This window comes from Orcinus orca, chromosome 15, assembly GCF_937001465.1.
Source record: "Orcinus orca chromosome 15, mOrcOrc1.1, whole genome shotgun sequence".
NCBI classification, from domain to species: domain Eukaryota; kingdom Metazoa; phylum Chordata; class Mammalia; order Artiodactyla; family Delphinidae; genus Orcinus; species Orcinus orca.
Window position 1 is genome coordinate 60,839,545 of NC_064573.1, and position 7,857 is coordinate 60,847,401.

General features: G+C 46.1%; 1 long non-coding RNA gene across 1 annotated transcript; it reads left to right on the forward strand.

The window, feature by feature from the left end:
• Positions 1-423: 423 nt before the first annotated feature.
• LOC117203720 (uncharacterized) lies at positions 424-6,865 on the forward strand. The gene is made up of 4 exons (XR_004486598.2): positions 424-757; positions 1,239-1,403; positions 1,808-1,949; positions 2,282-6,865. It is a non-coding gene; the product is annotated as an uncharacterized LOC117203720 (long non-coding RNA).
• The last annotated feature ends 992 nt before the right edge of the window (positions 6,866-7,857 follow it).

Consider the following 7,857-nt stretch of genomic DNA (forward strand, 5'->3'; position numbering starts at 1 on the left):
CCCCACCCCCGAAACTCTCAGAAATGAAATAAAAGCGAATATAGTTCTCTGCCATGATGGAAACAACAGAACGCAAAGGGACAAATGAACATGTAGTGGCATGATGTGCGTGAGTGACTGGAGATGGGGTCTGACAAGTAAAGAGAGATACCGTAACAAGCAGGCCTTTCCCCGCAGCTGGAGCAGAGCTTATCTCTACAGAGAAGATAGCAAACAAGAAACAGAGCAGGACATCATGAGAGACGCAAGACAGGAAACCCAAAAGGACAGCTCATCTCCACGCAGGCGTGACTGCCGGTGCCCGCGAGGCGGCTCCACACTAACGAGAAGGTTCCACGGCGTCCTCACGGGAGACACGTCAAAAAGTCAGTCCCCGCCCACAACCACGCTGCTTCTGGTCTCAGCGCCCCCTGCACTGCACCTCTCCTGAGGCCCTAAGTGCCACCTCTCTAGACCCTGTTCAGCTCCTCTCCACATTCGTTTTAATATTTCATGGTTCTCTTGGAAGAGGGAGGAGCAACATCTCTCCGTGCATGTTCCTCTTAATCGATTTGTTATGGCAATTATAACTTTTTTTTACTCCAGAGGATGCAAAGGAGACTGCTGCTTCCTGGAAAGGGAGTGTTTTGGAAGACGGTGAAATGCAAGTGTCCTCCCCACGGTGCCACTTGTGGCGTGTTCTCCGAAGACTTCCCTGCTTTTCTGGAAAGCCAGGGTCCTTCCAGCCTGGGGGTTGATGGCTAAGACCTCGTCTGAGGTGAGTAGACAAACTGTTGGGTTCATTTTGAAGAGAAACTTAGACAAGAGAGAGTTGGGCCACAGGCTTCCCTTGAGAGAAGGTGTGGAGATGGGTCTGTTCCTATGGACGTGGCCTCGTGGCTCCCCACAGTCCCACAGAACTCACACCGAGCCCTGGACCTCCAGCCCCGTCTGCGAACAGCCAGTGAGCTGTTCGTTCCAGTACATCTAATGTTTTCTTGAAGTTTTTGCTCCCAGATTTGGAAATGATTGTTGCAAGTAACACTGATTAATTCTACATTGTTATATTCTGGAAATTTCATAAATCCAACATGGAAATAATACGCAAAATAGAAGCTATTGACTAAAAAAATCAGATAGAATTATGCTAAATTAACCTTGTAAACATTTCATCTTTCCTTCCTTCCTCCCTCCCTCCCTCCCTCCCTCCTTCCTTCCTTCCCTCAGAAGGTGACATGATACAACCTGGGTTTTCACAGGGTCACTGTTGCTGCTGTGAGGCCGAACCACAGAGGCTGTTCCCATCACATTTGTAACCATCCTCATTTCCTCAACTTTCGATACGTAACCTGTGTCAAAACACAGAGTCATAGCTGTGGACAATCTCTGAAATCGTGTAATGTATAGTCACCCTGAAGGAACTGGTGAGTAAAAACGAAACTATGACTTTTCTGTAAGAACAAAAGAGCCACTTTTTTTTCAAAGTATGGCAAAGATTTGATTAACCTGAGGAATGCAGGGTACTGATTAGTTGAGTTTTCTGATGAACTGACAGGTTAGTCTGATGGGAAAACTGATGAGAACGAAAACCATCATGTTCCTATCTTATTAAGAAAGTGTATAACGCACAATGCAGGTCACTTTGATGGTAATATCTTCTTCCTACTCCAAGTCATTGTCAGAAATACCTACAGGGCCAGAGAGATGGTACATGGGCTGGGTTGATGGACAGGTAGTCCTGGGGGCCATGAGGGAAATTCCGGGGAGGAAGGACCTTGTGGGGAGATGGGGGGAGGGCAGAGGGCACTTGACGGTTCTTTTCCTGCAGAATCGACTCCTTCAACTGAGCTACATTGAAATGAGGGCCACATCGAAATGAGAGGAGATGCTCTCAGGGCCACATCGAAATGAGAGGAGACGCTCTCGGAAGGAAGTCTCCGGACTCCAAGTCCTCAGCCAGCATCACGGGGGTGGGGGGTTGGGCAGGGACCTCTGCTTTCTTCCTCTCACAATGGCTCACGTGTCCGCTGGTACATTTCACCATGGTCGACTCCTACCTTGTATCTGCGTGACCACCCCTGTCTCTTGGGCACGCCCACAAAATAAACTTGTTCTCAGGGAAAGGTTCAGACCACTGGCCAAATCAGCCCCCTCAAACACAGGCTGATTTTTCCCTGCACTCCTGTTATGTTAATAATTTAACTCTCATCAGACACTGACATCTGACACTGAAAGTATTTGAATGTTTTGTTTTTTCCCAAGTGACCGAGTTTCTTCTTTGCTCTCCGCCATCCCCAAGCAGGAAGGCAGCTGAGCCCTGGGATTCAGAGCCTGGAATCACATTCCCAGGCTGAGCGTGGATGAACAGTCACTGAGCAGCAGGTCAGACGCCCGTCGGCCCTGGGACGCGGCGGGTGTGAGCACAGGGCCTGAGGCGTGTGCAGCTACTCAGATGGAAGCGCCTGTCAGCATCTTGGTGACAAGCTGTAAATGCATTTACACTGTGCTCCATGGAAGTGAACCTCTCTAACCATCAGCTTCAGAGATCTGGGCAGCGGAGCCGGGTGGATACGCACCAGCACGGGCCCTGGTGTGAGGCAGAAACACTGAATGTACTATTTGTGGCGCACACCTTCCAGCCGCCGCTGGTCCACCCGATAGCCGGGTCAGGCAGAGGGATGGGGCGATCTGTGGACCTCTGGTCCCCAATAATCCCAGGCCCGACCAGAATACTGAGATGCAAATACTTACTCAGGGTTATCTTTTGTAATTTTGCCTACTTTAGGGTTGTAGAATTTTTAGCTAGAAATAAAGGAAGGGGGACCCTTCCCCACCTGGAGTCCTTCGGAGATGCTGTGTTGACGGACTCTGCCCCTGACCGACGGAAGAAGTGATTCACAGTCCACACCGCTGTCCAGGGTTGATTCAGCTGCTCCGCCAGCACCTTCATTTCTTCTCTTGAACTTTCCTCATTCAACTTCTCAGCCATGTAAACCAACCACAGTTACAACCACTGTAAAGCAGACGGGCAGCGGGGAGGGGACATTAATGCTGAGAATGGACTGACTCTGTAATCAGGGCAGCGGTCCTGCCTTCCTGACAGCACAGAGAGGCATTACAGTTTCATGGGTCACCTAGACTCTAAAATCAAACTCAGGGCAGTAGCTACTAGCGACCTTGTTTGCTGGCCTATGTTCTAGAATGTAAGCACAAAAAGGTAAGGATTTTCACCATTTTATTCTTTGCTGTGTGCACTGCCCTGAAAACCAAACACCAGCCCAGAGGCCCAGTGAATGTTAGCAGTGCAGGAGTGCCAAGCATGGTAGTAAAATCATTCTGTGTTTCTATTTACATCTCATAAAAGCAGATTAATTTACATGCTAGGTGTCTATTTACACAGTAGATAACAGTGTATGTTTTCACCAATCTTCTTGTACCCACTGTTAAAACAGCAAATGAATAATCCCTTGATTTGTATTTCTCTTCATCTTGGGGAACTATTGTTTATCCCGTTGACTTCTGAAGAAATTGAAAGAGTAAAAAAGTTGGCCATTTATCTGAAATGAGAGTGTGTTTTTTCAAAAAAGAAAAGGGTCCCCAGAGAATATTTACATGCTGTTGAGCATTTAGTAAGAAAACATTTCAAAATAACCAGCATCAATGGAATTGTGGAGCCTGCAGCGCCGTCACTTAATTTCAAAGGAGAGACAGGCTAAATCCAGAAGACGACACAGCACAGGGCTCCACCGCACCTGCCTAGTCAACTTGGGGGTTTAACAATGCAGACACATCAGTATGAATTGCTTCCGATAGCCAAGCGTTCACAGCGGAGGGTTTGCTCTTAACTGTTTTTCTACTGCCGACTTGGGCTCGATGGCAGCATTTTCCATGATGTGTCCGTGATGAAATTGGATGCACATGCATGTGAGGTTTCCATCCAGCTAAGACCATGTTTGGGGAGAAGCCAACTGCAGATGCAGTGTTCTGCCTATGGTCTGGAAACTCCAAGGTCACTAAAGTGCAGGAAGTTCAGAGAGACAGATCACAGGGAAGGATGGACTTGCCTGTTTGGAGGCTCAGGGTCATCACAGGACACCAAGCCCAGGCAGCTCAGTTCACAGGCACGTGGGGAGTCTAGGGAAGCCGGGAGGCTGGGGAGGAGGCTTGATTCTCTCCTCTCCTCCGCCGGCCTCCACATCCTTTCTCTTGGGAGACCCTCAATGAAGATGCATTAATTGGTTTTGTCTTCGGACAGTAGTCCATGGTTTTGTTCCAGAAATCCTTATTAAAATAGCACTCAGACTTTTCAACAAATTTTTGGTTTACATTTTTGCCTCACTCTCGTAACAGCACAGAAATGACTGCAGGGGGCTTACCACCTCCAGTAAGCCTCCCAGGCACCCGCAGACCAGAACAGAGCATTTTAATACCTTGACCACGCCTCACAGCTACACAGGGGACGCCAGGCCACGGTCCAGACTTGCGGGCTCCAGGAGGGCACCTGCCTGTCACACTGCACATGCTGCTCGAATGCAAGGCTGCATGACTGCAAATTCAGGTTTGAAAACAGAAACAAACCTGTAAAGCAAAACACAGTAGATATAAGCCTAGAAAGAGTGGTGAAAAATCTCAAATATAAACTCTAAATCCAAAAGCAAAAGTTAACTTAAAAAACTGAGTTACTGATGGTGAGGAAACATTTTCCTACATAGAAAAGTGGTGCCCAGGATGGATGGTGGGAGCAGAGAAAATGAATCTGTCAGCACTGTTCTGTGACACAATGCAAGCCGCTGACCATCTAGTTCAGGGGCTGGCACATTTTTCCTGTAAAGATAAGTATTTTAGGCTCTGTGAGTCATATGATGGTACCCGTTCCACTCCACCATGGTAGCGAGGGCACAGCCATAGAAAACATGCAGACAAACGAGCCTGACTGTGTCCGTGAAGTTTCTTTACAAGATTAGGCAGACGCCTGGTGTAGCGTGTTCATCGTTAAATCTCTTATTCATGCCTTTCATCCGCTAATCAATGGCATCGTCAGTAACAGCTTGAATTGAATTTTGGAGGATCTCTGTTCAGCTTCATAAGGACACCACATTGGGTGAAATCCTTATGGGAAGACCAAAAACGTTTGTGATTTTTAAAATTTTCCCCTGAAATCTAACCTTTGTCAGAGATCTTTCTACAGAAGTTGTTTTCACCCCGAAGGAGCTGCAATCCCGATTAGCTAGGATCAAAGATTTGAACTTGCAAGTACCTCTGCTTTCAGGCGATCTCCTAGAGCTGTAATTTCTACATCTAACAGCTGGTTTTAGAATAAGAAACCAAGTTACCTCATGGATTGATTTCCAAAAAATATATAAATGATTTTCCTAGGATATTATAAAGGCTTGAGTTTGTTTACCAAGAACTTCTAGGTTAGTGCAAACTTTTCCTATAATTAAGAAGGGGGCTTCCCTGGTGGTGCAGTGGTTGAGAGTCCGCCTGCCGATGTAGGGGACACAGGTTCGTGCCCCGGTCCGGGAAGATCCCACGTGCCGCGGAGCGGCTGGGCCCGTGAGCCATGGCCGCTGAGCCTGCGCATCCGGAGCCTGAGCTCCGCAACGGGAGAGGCCACAACAGTGAGAGGCCCGCGTACTGCAAAAAACAACAACAACAAAAAGAAAGATCTGAGGAGCCCTAAAGAATCAGATCTGGGCTTCCAGTGGTTTGGTTTTTGTTATTTTGTAATTTTGTTCTTCTTTTTCTTCTACTGTTCAGCTGTGTTTCAGATTAATTGCAGTTGATACATTTCTATGTTCTTTAAATCTTAGATTGAGAACTATTTAAATATTTCTTGCTAGAAAATGGGAATTCAAACTCTAGAACAATCTTGAAATTAAGAATTTGATATTTTAAACCATTACCTTTATGTCGATGTATTCAGTTAAATGCAGTTATTCTTAAGAGCTCATATACACAAAGCAAAAAGTTGCAGAGTATAAAATTAAGTTCTCGGCATTTTAGAAATTACCTGGAGTATAGACTCCCACTGCTTGTTTCTATGAGAAATAAAACTTCTCAAGAAAAACACAAACCTGCCTCCACTACTTTAATCCACATTTGAGAAGCTCCCATTTACATCACTTTTATGAATCTACTTGAATTGACTTCTAGTTAGTATCAAATGTTGCTTTGAAATGTTTTCCAAGGAGGTTTTTTTGTGTTTCTTTTTTTAAGAAAAACTGTCGATATTAAATACCATAATATCGCTAAATCAGACAATTTTTCTCCAACAAGTAACAGACTCAGACAATTTAAAACATCCTAAGTAATGGCTTCGGTCTTCATTTAAACCTTTTGAAAGCAGAAAGAAATCTGTGTGTAAGAATATGTCGGTTTTAACAAAATTTATGGCATACCTTGTAATTTGATCTTTCTTATAGCTTAAACTATAGACTTTTTCAGGATTTGAAATATGAGAATATGCTTTCAGAAGGTTTAGTTGTTAAGTAATTTGAGGAGATAATCCTAAACTATGTTTAATCCCCCTCTGGTACCTAATTATAACCCGTGTCTAGATTTCCTGTGGGTAGCATCCCATGACTGAGGACTAATGAAATTACTTTGTTGATTGACTGATTCCTTCCTATTTGACCTTCTTTCTTTTCAGGGATCTTTTTCTTTGGACGATGGTAGCAGAACAAAGTGATATGCATGGCAAAGAGTATTGACACATAAGGATCGCCACTGATGGAGCCGTTTGGGGTGGGAGAACAGGGGGACAGAGGCTTCCTGGACCCACACACTGAGTTCTCAGCCCAGCTCTGCAGCCCCTTCTTATTCACGTCAACTTGGGTAACTGCTACTGCCTTTGGGCCCCAGTTTATCAGTAAAATAAAGAAAAGAATACGGACCTTGAAGACTGGACTTGCATTCATTCAAAAAGTAACTGACATTTTGTCAGGGATGCCCTGCCTCCACCACTTCCTGGCTGTGCCATCTTTAGCAGGTTACTTAACTTCTCTGTGCTTTGGTGTCCTCATCTGTAAAATAAGGGTATTACCACCTCTATGTCTCACTGGGAGAGAGGATTAATGAGAGAGAGATGCCTGCAGTGTTTAGGATGATACTTAGCACGTAGTAAGTGCTCAAGAAATAGTAAATATTGTTGTTGTTAAGACTGTTATTTTTAAGGTATTATTAATGGTGGCCAATGGACGACTCTGTATCGGGCTTACAGCCCAGCAGGGAAGAGTGATGCACTGTGCTCATGCTGCCACAGAGGAGAAGAGGGAAGGGGGAAGCAAATAGCCAGGGCAGACCCACAGACTGAGAGACAAGCTCCTGAATGCGGCCTGAGGGCCGAGCAGGGGTTTGCTAAGCGAAGGGGTGGGGGAGTTAGAGGCACAGACAGAAAACAAGAAAGCGTCGGGAGGCCTGGAGCATTGGAGGAGCTGAAAGGCGCTGGTTCATTGAGCCTGAGACGGGGCTGGTGAAAATGCAGCTGGAGGGCTGGGGAGAAGCAGCTTAGGAGGCCCCCAAACCTTAGGAAGAGTTGTGGTTTCTATCCTGACAGCGATGGAAGCCAGAAAAGAGACTTAAGCGGGGAACTGAGAGGAGTTTCCCTTGAGAAGCACTGTTCTGGCTGCATTTGAAAGATTCCACTGAAAAGGCAGGACTGGAGGCAGCAGGGACCTCATCCTGGGTCCAGGACGGCATAGAGAGTTGGTGTCTCACTGCAGTCCTGTGATGACACTTCTCCTGACCGTGCATGAGGGCAGGTCATTACTATGCTCGACACCGGTAATTCGGGGACTCTCTGAACTGATAGGATCTACAGGTGGTCTCTTTAAGGATTAAAGCCAGTCAGCACCTTAGTCCACTTCGTCATGCTTT